The 6,734-nt window shown below is 35.8% G+C and overlaps 1 non-coding gene across 1 annotated transcript; it reads left to right on the top strand.

The window, feature by feature from the left end:
- The first annotated feature begins 2,057 nt into the window (after positions 1 to 2,057).
- Positions 2,058 to 2,162, top strand: LOC145560970 (small nucleolar RNA R71). Its single transcript, XR_014093558.1, has one exon. It is a non-coding gene; the product is annotated as a small nucleolar RNA R71 (small nucleolar RNA).
- Positions 2,163 to 6,734: the final 4,572 nt, after the last annotated feature.

Genomic DNA, 6,734 nt, shown 5'->3' with positions numbered 1-6,734 from the left:
TTTTTTTTTTGAAGAAAATGAGTTAATCATTTATAGCGATTATAATCGCTACAATAATCACCACGATTGGATGTAGTTTTTCGTATCGATTATTGAGGCCAACCCCAGCGATATTGAAAACCACTACTAAAGGCTAAGGCAACGGGGGATATTGTATCGAATGACCATTCGTTGGGAAGCTTTTTGTTGCAATTACAATTGATACTAAAGATTAAAATAATCGCTACGAAAAGGTTATTTTCTTGTAGTGTAGCACTTTTGACATCAATCAAAGTACCCGAAGTAGCAAGAAATGGTCTACCACGAAGAATAGGAACTGTAGAATCTTCATCTATGTCAAGGACCACAAAATCTACCAGAATGTTGAACTTTCCTACCCTTAAGGGAACATCCTCCTCCTTACCCCTTGGAATCCTAATTGATATATCGGCTAATTGCAAGGTAATGTTGGTAGGTAAAAGTTCTCCCTTCTCTAGTCTTTGATAAACCAAGTATGGCATAAGGCTAACACTAGCTCCTAAGTCACACAAGGCATTATCATTTTTCATTTTATAAATAGCACAAGGGATAGAAAAGTTTCCGCGATCCTTCAACTTAGGTGGGATTTTGTTTACTATAATTGCACTACAATTATCGATCAATTTAATCGTTTCCGCCACATCACATGTCCTCTTTCCACTCAAGATCTCTTTAAGGAACTTTGCATAATTTGGCATTAGTTCTATCACATCGGTGAAAGGAAGTGTAAGATGAAGTTGTCTAAGCATCTCTACAAATTTCCCAATTTGCTTTTCAAATTCTGCATATTAAACTATTGGGGGTAAGGGAGCTAGGGCTTGTAGACTTCTTTTTCTTTCTCTTTTACATTCTCAACTTGTTCCTAATCGATTTCAACAACCAAAGGGTTCTCAACTCCCACGTTCTCAATTTGACTCTTGATAGGACTCTCTTTAGCATCGCTCTTCTTAAAAACCTCAATCTCAAGGACCCTACCACTCCTAGTCACAATCGCATTTATAGGGCTCTTCGGATCTAAGCTTGGTGAAGTCAAAGAAGAAAGATTTGTAAATTCCTTAAACTCACTAACCATAGTGGTAAGTTAACATGTCATTGAACTTTTCAATTCTTAGGGTCATGTAGGTGTTCAACATTTTGGCTTGCTTTTCTATGACATCCTCTAAGAAACTCCTAGAAGAAAATGGTTGATCATAAAAATTATCACTTTGGCCTTGGGTATTTGGAATAAATCCAAGTGGGGTAACTCTTTGAACATTTGTTTGAAGATTTCCCCTACTTTGATTGCTAAAATTACCTATACATTGATTTTGGCCACAATCGTGATTATGGTTACCATAACCTTGGTTATAATCCCCATATCCTTGGCTATGACTTTGACCACTATAACCATGGTTGTTATAGTTACCACAAATCCCTTGGATTCCATGGTTTTTGTAACCACTATTTTTGTTGAAAAGTATCATAATTCCCTTGGTTGTGTAATTCCTATTCCCAACATTCCTTTGAGCATCAAATCTAGGTCCTACATTAATATTAGCAAAAAAAATCACATGTTAATTCTCATTCCCAATGCATTCATCACAAGGAACATTAGGGCAAATAAGATCATCATGGTCATTCATTCTACACAAATAACAAGACCAACATTCTATAACCATTCAACAAGAAGAAGGAAGAGAGTAAGGGGAAGAAGGTGTACCTCTCCCCTTAATTTGGGAGGGAAGAATCGGTGCTTGTGAGGTTGCACTTTCAATCTTAAACTTTATAGAAACTACCTCCTTTCCTAAGTCCGAAATTTGAGTTGACAAATTGTTGATAGCAATGAGTTGTTCAATCGAGCATCCTATAGTGCTACTCTTGTTTATTTTCGCTTTCTCACCATCTAGCCATTCCATGTAGTATCTAACTACATCCTCAATGATATCTACAACCTCTTCCTCGGTCTTATTCATGATTGGGCCTCCAGCTCAAGCATTAAGACTTGACCTCCCTTGAGGACATAAACCACCATAAAAAATTGAATGATTAGGTAAGTGGGGATTCCATGGTGAGGACACTCGCGTTGATACTCTTTGTATCTCTCCCATGCTTCATAGAGGCTTTTACTAGACCTTTGCTTGAAACCTTGAATCAAATCTCTTGCTCCACTGTTTTCTTTTGAGGGAAGAAACGGGAAAGGAATTCTTTGATGACTTCCTCCCAAGTTCTCAAAGAGTTAGGCTTCACTTCCTTGTCTAGCCACTCTTGATCTCTTCCAATTAGAGAGAAAGGAAATTGTTTAAGCCTTATGAATTCTTGAGCAACCCCATCCCCCACAATTGTGTTGCAATATTTCTCGAACTCCTTAAGATGATTTAGGGGACTTTCACTTTCTCCTCCACTATATTGACGCCTTTCAATCAAAGTTATCATTGCCGGCTTGATTTCAAAATCAATATGCAGGATCTATAATGGAGCAATCTCGCTATGATACTTGTATGCACCTGGAGTGCCCAACTCCTTCAATGTAACCCTTGGGACTTCTCCCATGTTAACTTGTACACACAAACTCAAAGGAAAATATTACTTACATGGCTACAAATGTAGCCAAAAGAGAAAAATATTATTATATTGTCAAAATTTAGTGAAATAGACTCAACAACAATAGCAAACAGTTCGCCACTCCCCGGCAACGGCTCCATTTCGAACAAGGGTTGAGACTAGGTCGTTGGACGAATCTTCATTAGGCCAAATAAAATTTTTAATTACTCAACACACCCTTAGAACTAGCATAGGAGTAAGTCAAGTATCGAACCACTAGGAGTTGGAGGTTAATGCTAGTGCTAAAGCTAAGCTATTTCGAAGAAGTAAAGTAAGGTGTGTATATTCTAAAACAATTAAACAATCAAATTGAAATCAAATATATTAAACACTAGGGTTTAGGATTCACATACACATGCAATGGATACAACTAATTGGGAATGGAATTGACTAAATCAAGTGTTGCGAGGGAAAATCAATTAAGAAATCAAGAGAGCATGGTAGGCTAATATCCTAGAGGTAAATCTAGCGCCAACTACGAGAGATTCTAGCTAGTAAACTCACAAACCAACTCAATCGTCAAATACAAGCCACAAATTAGTTGTCCGTATCAATGTTCACTTACAATGCAATCTAGTGCGAGTAACTAGGTTGATCACTCCTAAATTAAACACAGACATGCACATAATCAATCAACCAATTTAATCACAACATCAACTCCATCAATTTTACCCAATTAGCATCAAAACATTACTCATATTTGCTGCACCATCACCCTAGCAAGTAGACTACTCACAATCCATGAAAATCATATCAAAACTAAGCTCAACAACAAATTCATCATCATAATATTAATCAAGCAAAATAAATCAAACATGAACAATTAACAAATTAATAAAAATCAATAGCTAAAGATTGCTTTAAAGTAAAGAAATCCTTACAAACTTGCTTCAAATCAATGGAGAAAATACTTAGAATCATCAATCTTCAATCATCAATCAAGAAGTTTTCTTTCTACAAACTAGAGTTTCTCTCTCTACAAAATCTAACCTAATCCTATTCTAATTCTTAAAGAACTCTCCCTCTCTAAAATTATAAGGAAAGTCTATATATAGTAAAACTAACAAAGAGAAATTATTTAGATTGTCAAAAATAGACCCGTACAGGCGCAACCAACTACAAGGGGGGTGCGGCCGTATAGACACCCAAATGTGTCTCCATAAAACCAAACCCAGTGATGAATACCTTTCACGTCATATCATAATCGAATGAAGTGAAAGTGTGAAATGTCAAGTGTTGCGGTTAGTTTTAATTCTTTTCTTTCTCTTTGTTTTTGAAAACCTATTTTATGAAAATAGCCAATCCGTTTTAGTTTGGACCATATCAAGGGTCCAATAATAGTGTAGTTGTATTGGGTCGAAAAGAGCTTTCCAACGATATGTTATAAGCCCAATTCCAATGAATAATGAGGAAGTTACGGCCAAAATACTAAATTGGGCCCGGTTTGATCTTTATATGCGGCCCAATGATCTAGAGGAGGGCCTATTATGATTTAACATTACTATTGCAATTAGGATTTATTATAGTCTACTAGAATCTTCTAGAAGGTTCTTTTGAACCCTAATGTGATTAGCATTTATAATTGAGTTTTAAGACTTTTATTTGGAACAAAAGAAGTGTTTTAAAGGAAATTACAGTTTTACCCCTCGTACGCTTAAATTTTATTAAAATTTGAAAACGTGTGAAAAAATTGTTTGCAGCACCGTACCACAAGTTGTCGCCTAGCGACAGGACTGTCGCTGCGGCGATAGGCTTTTTCACTCGGCGACAGAGGCTTGTGTGGCGACAACATCGTGTTTTATTCTTCTTGAAATTCCGATTCTTTTTTATCGTATTCCGGCTGGTTTTCGTTATAAATAGCCTCCTTAAACCTCCGTTTTTAATCACCAACTCTCATTAAGAAATTCTTAACTCTCTCTCTCTCTTTCTAACTAGCCTTTTATAGAACACAATTCCTCATAAATTAATACTAGACACACCTAGCCAAGTTTGAAGTTGCCTTCGCCCTAGACGTGAAAGGTTTGATATTTCTGAGGGTTTGGTCCCAAATATCTATTTCAATTATTTAATTTAATTGTTTTGATTTATTATTTTCCTTGAAGTTACTAATGTGTGTATTTTGTTATTAGAAAGAGGTACGAGGCATCCAAGTAAGTACTTTAATTGTTTCATTGATATTATGATATAGAAATCATGTTTAGGTTGTTATTTTGATTCCTAGTATCGTGGTAGGATGTTTTGATTGCTTCTTAGTATCATGTTTAGGGTAACAACTAAAAATTCCTAACATTATGTATGATTAAATGATTGCTACCTATTTTCTTTCCTGATAGCATGTTAGAATCATGTTAGGGTTAAAGCTTTGATCTTTGATATTTAGTGACATGCTAGGGTTTGTTATTAATCTTGATAGTATCATGCCTAGGATCTTACTATTATTATTATGCTTTATTTTTAACATGATTATTTTTATAATTGTTATAATTATTGTTATGATTATTATTAATATCATGTTGCTTGATATACTTTTATTATTATTGCTTGATCACACTTTTTATGCATGTTTAAAGGGGAATTTGTACTTGTAATCATGCTTACAAAGATAATTAATAATCTTGTTTATGGTTAGTTTTATTATAATTCAAGTGATCGCCAATAATAGATTTGTTTGTACATTAATATTCTACCAACATATATTAAACAGGTTTAGGAGTAAATCTATTTATTGCATGTTAGTTAGAAAGCGCACATGAATACGAGAAGAATAAAGTAAAGGCCTATTATTAGGGCAGGTTCTTTCTCTTTTAGATTGAATTTGTACCTTCATCCCTTAGCTTCCAGTCTTGGTTCCAGACCTATTAGAGTTAACGATCTCCTGGATCGTTAAGGGGTGTAACCTTCACCCTGTAAACGGTTTACAAGTTCCTAAAACATGTTGGAGACTCTTTTGCTCTACCTTCTTTCCCTTTGGACGCCACCATGATTAAGTGTATGGTCATAGCGGGGTTCAAGTTTGGGGTAATGCTTGAAATATTCCCCACAGTTTTTGGCGACTCCACTGTGGAGGATTTCTATTTTAATTCCTAAAATTTATTTTGAAAATGATTTAAAATGAGTAGATGAGACTCAAAAAGTTCTAAGTATTTCATGTGCGTAATTTTGATTAACATTGTTGTCATATGCATAAAAAAAAGGTTCACATTGGAAAGACCATCTATAAAGAGGAAAAAATATAAGATTTTTACACGTAGGAAATTTCAGAAATATCTTTCACAACTAGAACCGAAATAATGCTGCGAAAAACTGGAAAATTTTACGAACACAAAAAGCTGCTGAGGCATGTAGGAACTAGCGTCTAGCAAACAGAGCCTGTCGCCGAAGGTATGGCTCTATCGCCAGGCAACATGGCTATATCGTGGCGACAGTCTCTGTTGGCTAGCGCTGCGTTCTTCCAATACCGAGCCAGAAATATAAGTTCTTTTTTAGACCAGTTCTAGCACTGTTGGCTTGATTCTACTTCCTGATTGAGTTTTTCTCACTATTATGAAACCCATATGTGTTCTACATATGGACATAACCCTCTGGGAATTCATACTCCATCTACCTGATTGAACGCTCTGAGCAACAAAGGGTACATCCGAGAATGTTGAATACACCAAACCATGGAAGCGAGTTTAACTCGCAGGATCCCATCCACTCACGCCAACCATTCCAAATGTAAGGCTTCTGCGCGGTGCATCAGAATCATAAGCATGTACCTCTTTAACTAACCCATATCCTGAACTTTCGAGTACTAGAGCCATAGTTAGGTTGCAAACTCATTGCATCATATTGTGCCTACTTGACTATTTGTGCATTATTTGCTTTGCATACTCTATGTGTCTTTCCTAACCGTTTGTTTGACTTGTGTTAAGCCTTAAATAAACTAATTAATGGCTAAAAAGACTTTGCCTAATTAATTAGTTAATTAATTTGAGTAATTAAAGTCTAATAATTTAATTAGAATTGACTTAGTACGACTTTAGGCCTATCCTGTAGAGTAAAAATACTGAAAGCAATCCCTGATTAATGCTCCAGTAATGGCGCAAAAATTTGGGCTGCAACGCCGAGTGACAACGCTGTCATCTGGCGCTACA

The sequence above is a fragment of the Chenopodium album genome, chromosome 9 (assembly GCF_948465745.1).
Source record: "Chenopodium album chromosome 9, dcCheAlbu1.1, whole genome shotgun sequence".
NCBI classification, from domain to species: Eukaryota; Viridiplantae; Streptophyta; class Magnoliopsida; order Caryophyllales; family Amaranthaceae; genus Chenopodium; species Chenopodium album.
Note: the sequence above shows the minus strand (reverse complement) of the source record. Positions and strands in the feature narration are given on the sequence as shown.